Below are 6,803 nucleotides of genomic sequence, written 5' to 3' on the forward strand. Positions count from 1 at the left end.
GTCACTTTGGTGGCAGGTTGCATCAGTTAGCTTTTCAGATTGCAAGATTCACCTGCTGAGGACAAAAATTATAACACAATGTAATAAAATGTAAATGTTCACACCAGAGAATTCAGCAAGTCCAAACATGTCCCACTTTGTACTTCACCTTGGCATATTTCCTTATCTCACTCACTCTGACCTTGCAGTGGTAGGGAAGTCCCTGGCGCCGCACATTTTGAAAATTATCAGCTTTGGTTGATTGATACAAGTGACAAAGTCTTAAATGCATTCCTAAGATAAGAACCACACATTAGAGAGAGGAATGTCAATATTTAGGTATTGAATTAATCTGCGAGTCAACAGAGAAGGGGCAAGAAAAAGCCCCATGCAGACGGAGCATGGGAACTTGGATCTGACACTCCTTGTCAGTCTTTGTCCTTGACTTCCAGCTGGCTGTGTGTTCTTGCCGCTGTTAAACCAATAGGACTTCTAGAAATAGTCATTCTTTGTGTGGCGACTATAAATTGAGAAAGTCCACTTCCACCATTTTCCATCTCCTTCCATCCATACCCTCAGTGTTTCACAGTGTGGTGGATTTTTTTCTCTCCTTTCCATCAAGGATGGAAAAAGAGGGGCAGAGACACACCGTTTAGCTGCTGACTGTACTGTTTGTATTTATGCAAATCCACGTCTGAGTGCATCCAAACTGGAGTTTGGTTTATGTCCCTGTCGTCGGCTGTAATGCGATTATCCTCACTCTGCGGGGGTTGAATGTGTGGAAGTTTGTGTCTTGTCATTAGGACTGTAAATGACAGGGATGCATGGAGAGACAGAGAAAGAACGGGGGAGGAGAGTGAGGCCTGGTGGTGAGGGTGGGGGTGGAGGGGGTTAGCTGGAGATTTGAGCCATACCAGGGCTTTACTGCAGGCCACAATAGCATGTGTGGTGATTGTGTTGAAGGCTTGGCGTCCAGGGCTCAAGCCTCCCCCCGTGGACTGTTATGTGTGGGGGCCGCGGCTTTCGCTTTCAGAGCTTTTCTCCTCCTTTTTGTGGCTTGTTAGATGTCTTTGTTCTGAGGACGAAGGTCAATTTGAAAAGAAGTAAGGAAGAAGGAAAACATTACCATGGCACTGTTCATGCATGACCTCTCCCTATACTGCCAGCTTTCTAATTTTTTTTGTTTGTTTTATGTTATCCTGGCAGCTCTCAGTGTCTTGAAAACCAGCAACGCTGAGGAATTTACATCCTCGCTAATTTTAGCAATGGGTTCCTGACCAGAAAACACATCCTCCAATTTCTGTCTATATTGGTCTTCCTGCGTCTTTCCGCTACTCTTTCTCTCACCAGCACTCCAGGGCTTTTGTAGATTATTCTGCTCCCTAAGTCTCCTGCAAGCCCCTCAATTTTCCTGTTTTCACTGCACTCTCTTCTAAGAGAGTTTGCATGTCCTGATCCAAGATTACACTCTGAATGCTGCCAAAGCTCCTCTCCAGGTTTAATCTGTGTAAAAACAAACTAAGTTGCTAGAACTAAATCCTTCAATGAACTTGTTCCATAATAGTGAGGAGCAAATAATTATTACCAGCATCAAGCATTACCGAAACTGTGCTGCTGAGATCTGTTTGATGTCAGCACAAGGCGACATGAGGGGGAGTGGAGAGCAGAAACACAAGCCGTTGTTGATATATGCCTTGTCTCTCTGCAGACTCTGTATATTTTGAAACCCCTGGACTAATTCATTCCATATTCTTGCTAATGACACTGCTGATGTCACTCAACACATAAAATGTCTCACACATCCATCTTTACAAGAGCCTATTAAAATCTCGGTGCTTCTGTTCCAAAGGGGCTTTTCTGTTTGCTGCAGTTTTGCAGCAGAAGGACTGTAAAGGACAGAATAGACCAGCAGAGACCAGATAACTTCCAGTGAGGTCCGCACATATGGAAAGCTGGTCTTGACAACATACTATTTTGTATTTAATTTTTTGTTGACATTCAATTCTACCATCTACAATGGTCATTTTCTGAATAGGGCTTTGTAGAATACCAGTTGAGTGATTTTTATTGTAATGATCTCAACTAGTAACCCTAAAAACTGAATTGTTAACATGACTTGGGGTCAGCAGAGGAACTGTTTCAGCAATTAGCTTACTGGTAGGAAGGTGATTCGTGGCAAGCTTTTGTAACTGTTTACCAACAAGATTTTCTACTGGACATTTAAATGTGATGTAATCTGACCAGATGTTAAGATCATCTGTGATCCTCTCAATATTAAGTTATTGCATCTATATTTTAAGAAGTTGTGTTTAATTTGCATGATGCACAAATGTAAGTTTAATGAGAGTGTCGTGCAGTGTAAATCATTTGTAAACACCTATTTTAACAAAATCAGTACCACAGTACAGAATTGCAGAAAAGATGAGGAACAAAGATCAAACAAAGATGCATAAAATATAGGAGAATGTTTAAGATCCAGAATTAGGTCCATGAGCGTAGATTTTATATGATCATATGATTTAGTTGTGGGATTTAGTCTGTGGTGTCAACAACAAGTTTCTGAAGAGATGTTTTCAAGCCTGGTTTTGAGTTTACTGCTTGCTGCTATTGTTGTAAGCTACTGAAACCAGAAAATCCACATTTGGGTAGGGTAGACCAGTAGAGTGGGTTGAGTGGCTACCACTCTTACAGGCCAAGACACCTGTCATTTAAGAAAACATCCCTAAAAAGTCAGAGTCATCTACTGGTCAAGTGTGTTGACGCATGGGTTCTCTGTTCTTGATGTTCTCACACACACAGAGCTGAAAACAAATGTACAGGAAGATACCAATATAGACATAAAGCTAAACACAGAAAGCAAGGCTAAACAGAGATAAGCAAACATAAATATATGGCTGTTATGTTCAGGTATGTAGGTATGCAAATAAAACATACAGTTTTTATATACAGGTCACATTGATACTTCATAAACAGGATTGTGGTGTGGTACTTTGCTAAACAAGCAGTGCAGAAAGCATGGCAGTGAAAATAATGGTGAAATAGTTAAGTAGGTGTAATGCAATACTCTACGTCTAGAGATACAGCTGAAACGGTGTCGATTAATCAGTCAATTGACTGAAAATTATTTTGATAAGTGAGTCATTGTTGAAGTTGGGGGGTGGTGATGGCGCATAGATAAGATGCTTGCCTTTGCTGTGGGAGACCTGGGTTTGATTCCCACTCTGAGACATCTACCATGTCAGAGGCGTGCAACCTCTGACATGTATAGCAATTGTAAGTCGCTTTGGATAAAAGCGTCAGCTAAATGCAAAGCGTTCCAGTTTTTCAGTTGAGAGGATCTGTTGCATTTCTTTGTCTTGTGGGACAGTAAATTCAGTACATGTGGGTTTTGGACTGTTGGTAAATAGCATAAGTCAAATGTGGGGAAAAACCAATTACTTCAAAAGAAAAGCTGAACTTTTTAAAATGGAATTCAAGACAGGCAGACATCCTTTGGAGCCAACATCTACAGGACAGTAGTGGTACTGCAACTGAAGTCATTCAGCCTTCAGACACTGTGGTGGCTGCTTGTACATGGATGTTTTCTGGAGCATCGTAAATTTCTCTTTTACCTTTTCACTGCAAGGGTGGCATGTCCTGTTTATGCCACAGATGACATCTAATTAAATGGGGTTTTATTCAATCAAAATAGGAACCAACTTCCAGAAGTTAACACAACATTTTACATTAACAGCAACAAAATTCCCATAAAGAAGAAGAAAAAAAACATGTTAAACGCTGTGTTATTATTCTATTTCTCTCACCAGCAGAATCTGTCTCTCTCTGCAACTTTTTTCTGCAGGGCTATTCTTTGTCTCAGTGCCCCCCTCTCTTAATTTCCGCCTGTCTGCATGTGTTTTGGAGGCCATTAATCGTCCCCAGCACAACATGCACCCCAGCAGATAATTACTGTCATTAAACCAATTAAGGAGCACATGGAGGGGAGGTTTCAGTCAGGCCCCGAGGCCTCCCACTCCTGTTCTTCTCTACCCGGACGGCCGAGGTGGTCTGCTGAAACTCTGGCAAAGCTTTGAATAAAGAAGGGAGTGAATTACTTCAGCCCAGCTCTGGATTAATGCAGTTTCCTGTTGGTGAAACCTTGAGAGACCTTGCCAACTTTGCTGCAGGCCAAGTAACCACAGTCATTAGCCAGCAAAAGTCCTGCCCGTTTTCATAACCCTTTTCTTTTTAGAGCCAATGCAGCCATTTACATTGGTCATCAAAATATGCAAAGCTATTTTGGTGCTTCTGTGGCAAAACACAGAAAATGAGAAAAATAGGACAGAAGTGACAGGAAAGGGAGGGAAGACTGGTCAATCTGCAGACAGTGCTTTTCAACATGCTCAGTCTATCATGTGATTCTAGAGCTAATATTATGGTTTCATTGAGCCTGACACAGTGGGAGTTCTGGCAGAATGAGGCTGTAACACAAAATACATACAACTATGATTATTGTGACAAAAGGAACAGAGACTTCCAGTCACCGTGCACATGTGCAGGCAAGCCACAGAAACTCACACTTCCTCAGAAAGTCTCATATGGTTAGTCATGTTGGACAACAAAGTGTCCTCCGTTTTTTGAGCGAGATATTTCCCAGCATTCTTCATGTTGTGCTTGGCATGTGAACTCTGCAAAGAAAGCAAAAGTGAAAGCCAACAAGGAATAAGGAGCTTCATGCAAGTTTTCTCTGCTTACTTATGAATGACATGTAAAAGTGAAATGTAGATCTTGTAATTGCTCCAGAATACATCAACAAAGAAAAACATATCAAATACTGCAGGTTGAAGATACGATCAGGGCTCCAACCCTGACCATATAATTAATGGTATGAGCTTTTTTGTTGGAACCTCCAAAGAAAAATTAAGAAAGGAGGAATTGAGGAACTTTTATCCTCAATTTTTAGAGGTGCAACTTGTAGGAAATATTGTAAGGGGTGTGTATAAGGCAGCATGCAAGAGGACCCAAATGCAGAGACCCTGATAGGCTTGAACAGTTCATTGATTTTAATGGAAACAAAATATTCACACAATTTCAAAGGCACACAAAGGCAGGTCCAAACAGAAGTAGTCGAGAATCTGCAGGTAAACAGGAACGGGGCAGCTCAAATTATGGGGAAACAGCAATAGCATTAATTTCTCCACAATTTAAAATGCACCTACATCAGAGCTTACTAATAAACACATTGCATCTTGTTTGCTTAATCTATTCATAAAAAGAAAGTACTGGGCAGATGGATAAACTGAACAGAAATAGTTGTTCTGCCAGTCTTTATGTTAAGCTAGGCTAATTGCCTCCCTACTTTTGCTCTGTACTAAAAAGAGAGACATGAGAGTGTTCTTTAAAAAAGGTTCTGAGAAAAACACACAAATACAAAGGTGCTTGCATGTCAGCATTGAGACTCTTTTTGCCTTCAGGTAGTGGACTTAAATTCACCCAGAAAATATGAAGAAGACTTTACTAGCTTGTTTAAAATCTGTTAAAGAAATTGTATATTGTAACACAACTGAAATAGCTCCTATAGATCTTTTGAAACATTATAATATCTCTCGCTGTGAGACAGGATTTTATAGTCAAAACACTCCCATGGAAAAAACGTGTTTTAAGTGTGAAATGCAGAACTGAGTGAATGTGAAGCAGGGGTGGCCTATAAAAAGCATGGTGGTCTGTCAGCTTGACCTTGGGAAAGGTTTAAAATATACAGCCATCATATTTTACTTATATCAGAGTGAGAAATTCCCACATTGACATGCACTGTAAAATAAGGTTAAATTTACCCAGAAGCTGAATCATTACTCTTTTGCAATTATAATCAAAGTAATTACTCTTGCATTCCATCATAACTTGACAGTATTAAATAAAAATGCTGTTTCATGTATGATGTGCACAGAAATGTCAGTGTTTGAGAATCATCCAGTACTGAAACAACACCAACTACCACTTTGCCTTGATGGACCACAGAAATGACTGTTGCTGAATGTCTGTGGCTTCCCAGTGAGGAGCATCACAGTGTATGTGTGTTCGTAGACGATAAACATTCCTTCTGCTCCCTTCGCTCTCTTCAAATACAAGGCAAAACCCCACATTCTCATCTAATCAAATTCAAGATTTATTGTTTTTGATGAATGATCTGAACAGAGTAGAGATTTACCCAAGAGTCACACATAAGGAACATAAGAAAAACTTTATGAAGAGCAGATTTAAGAGTTGCACGCAGGGACAAAAAGGTTTGCACAGCAGCCGGGACCGACAAGTGAGAAGCAGGAACCGACCCTTGGGGGATTAGGCTAGACATTGTCCTGCTGAACTGAATTATTTATGGAACACCTTTCCTCTGCATTTTCTCTGTAATCTCACAGATCTTCCTGCTTTGACCATGAGCCCTGATTGGATAAATGATAACAGAAAATACTCTGAAGCAGAACATATGTGAAAGTTGTAATGTTGCTTTCCAAGATACACTGCATTTGATGCTGCATGTGCACTGCACATTTGTCTTTTTACCACAAGAGGTCAGACTGCTCCTTCCAGCCCTGTCACAATGAGAAGTGAATCTCAATATGCGGCGCAACGACCTAAAAGAGTCTTTCAAAAGGTTCCAAATACAATTAAGAATATTCCAGAGGGATTTCACAGTTGCGTGAAGGGGTAACAAGGTTTCTTGGGCTCTTCCATGTTTGTTTCTTTAGCTTCTTAAAAGTGTGTTCTTCATCTTCATGCAGGCCCAGAGGATGTTCCACAGGTCCTAAAAGTGGTTCCAGGGTCACTTGTTCCACAATATCCTGGTG

Source organism: Micropterus salmoides, unplaced genomic scaffold (assembly GCF_014851395.1).
Source record: "Micropterus salmoides isolate LMB-PRFRI ecotype aquatic unplaced genomic scaffold, ASM1485139v1 Ms_hic_scaffold_16, whole genome shotgun sequence".
Lineage (NCBI taxonomy): Eukaryota > Metazoa > Chordata > Actinopteri > Centrarchiformes > Centrarchidae > Micropterus > Micropterus salmoides.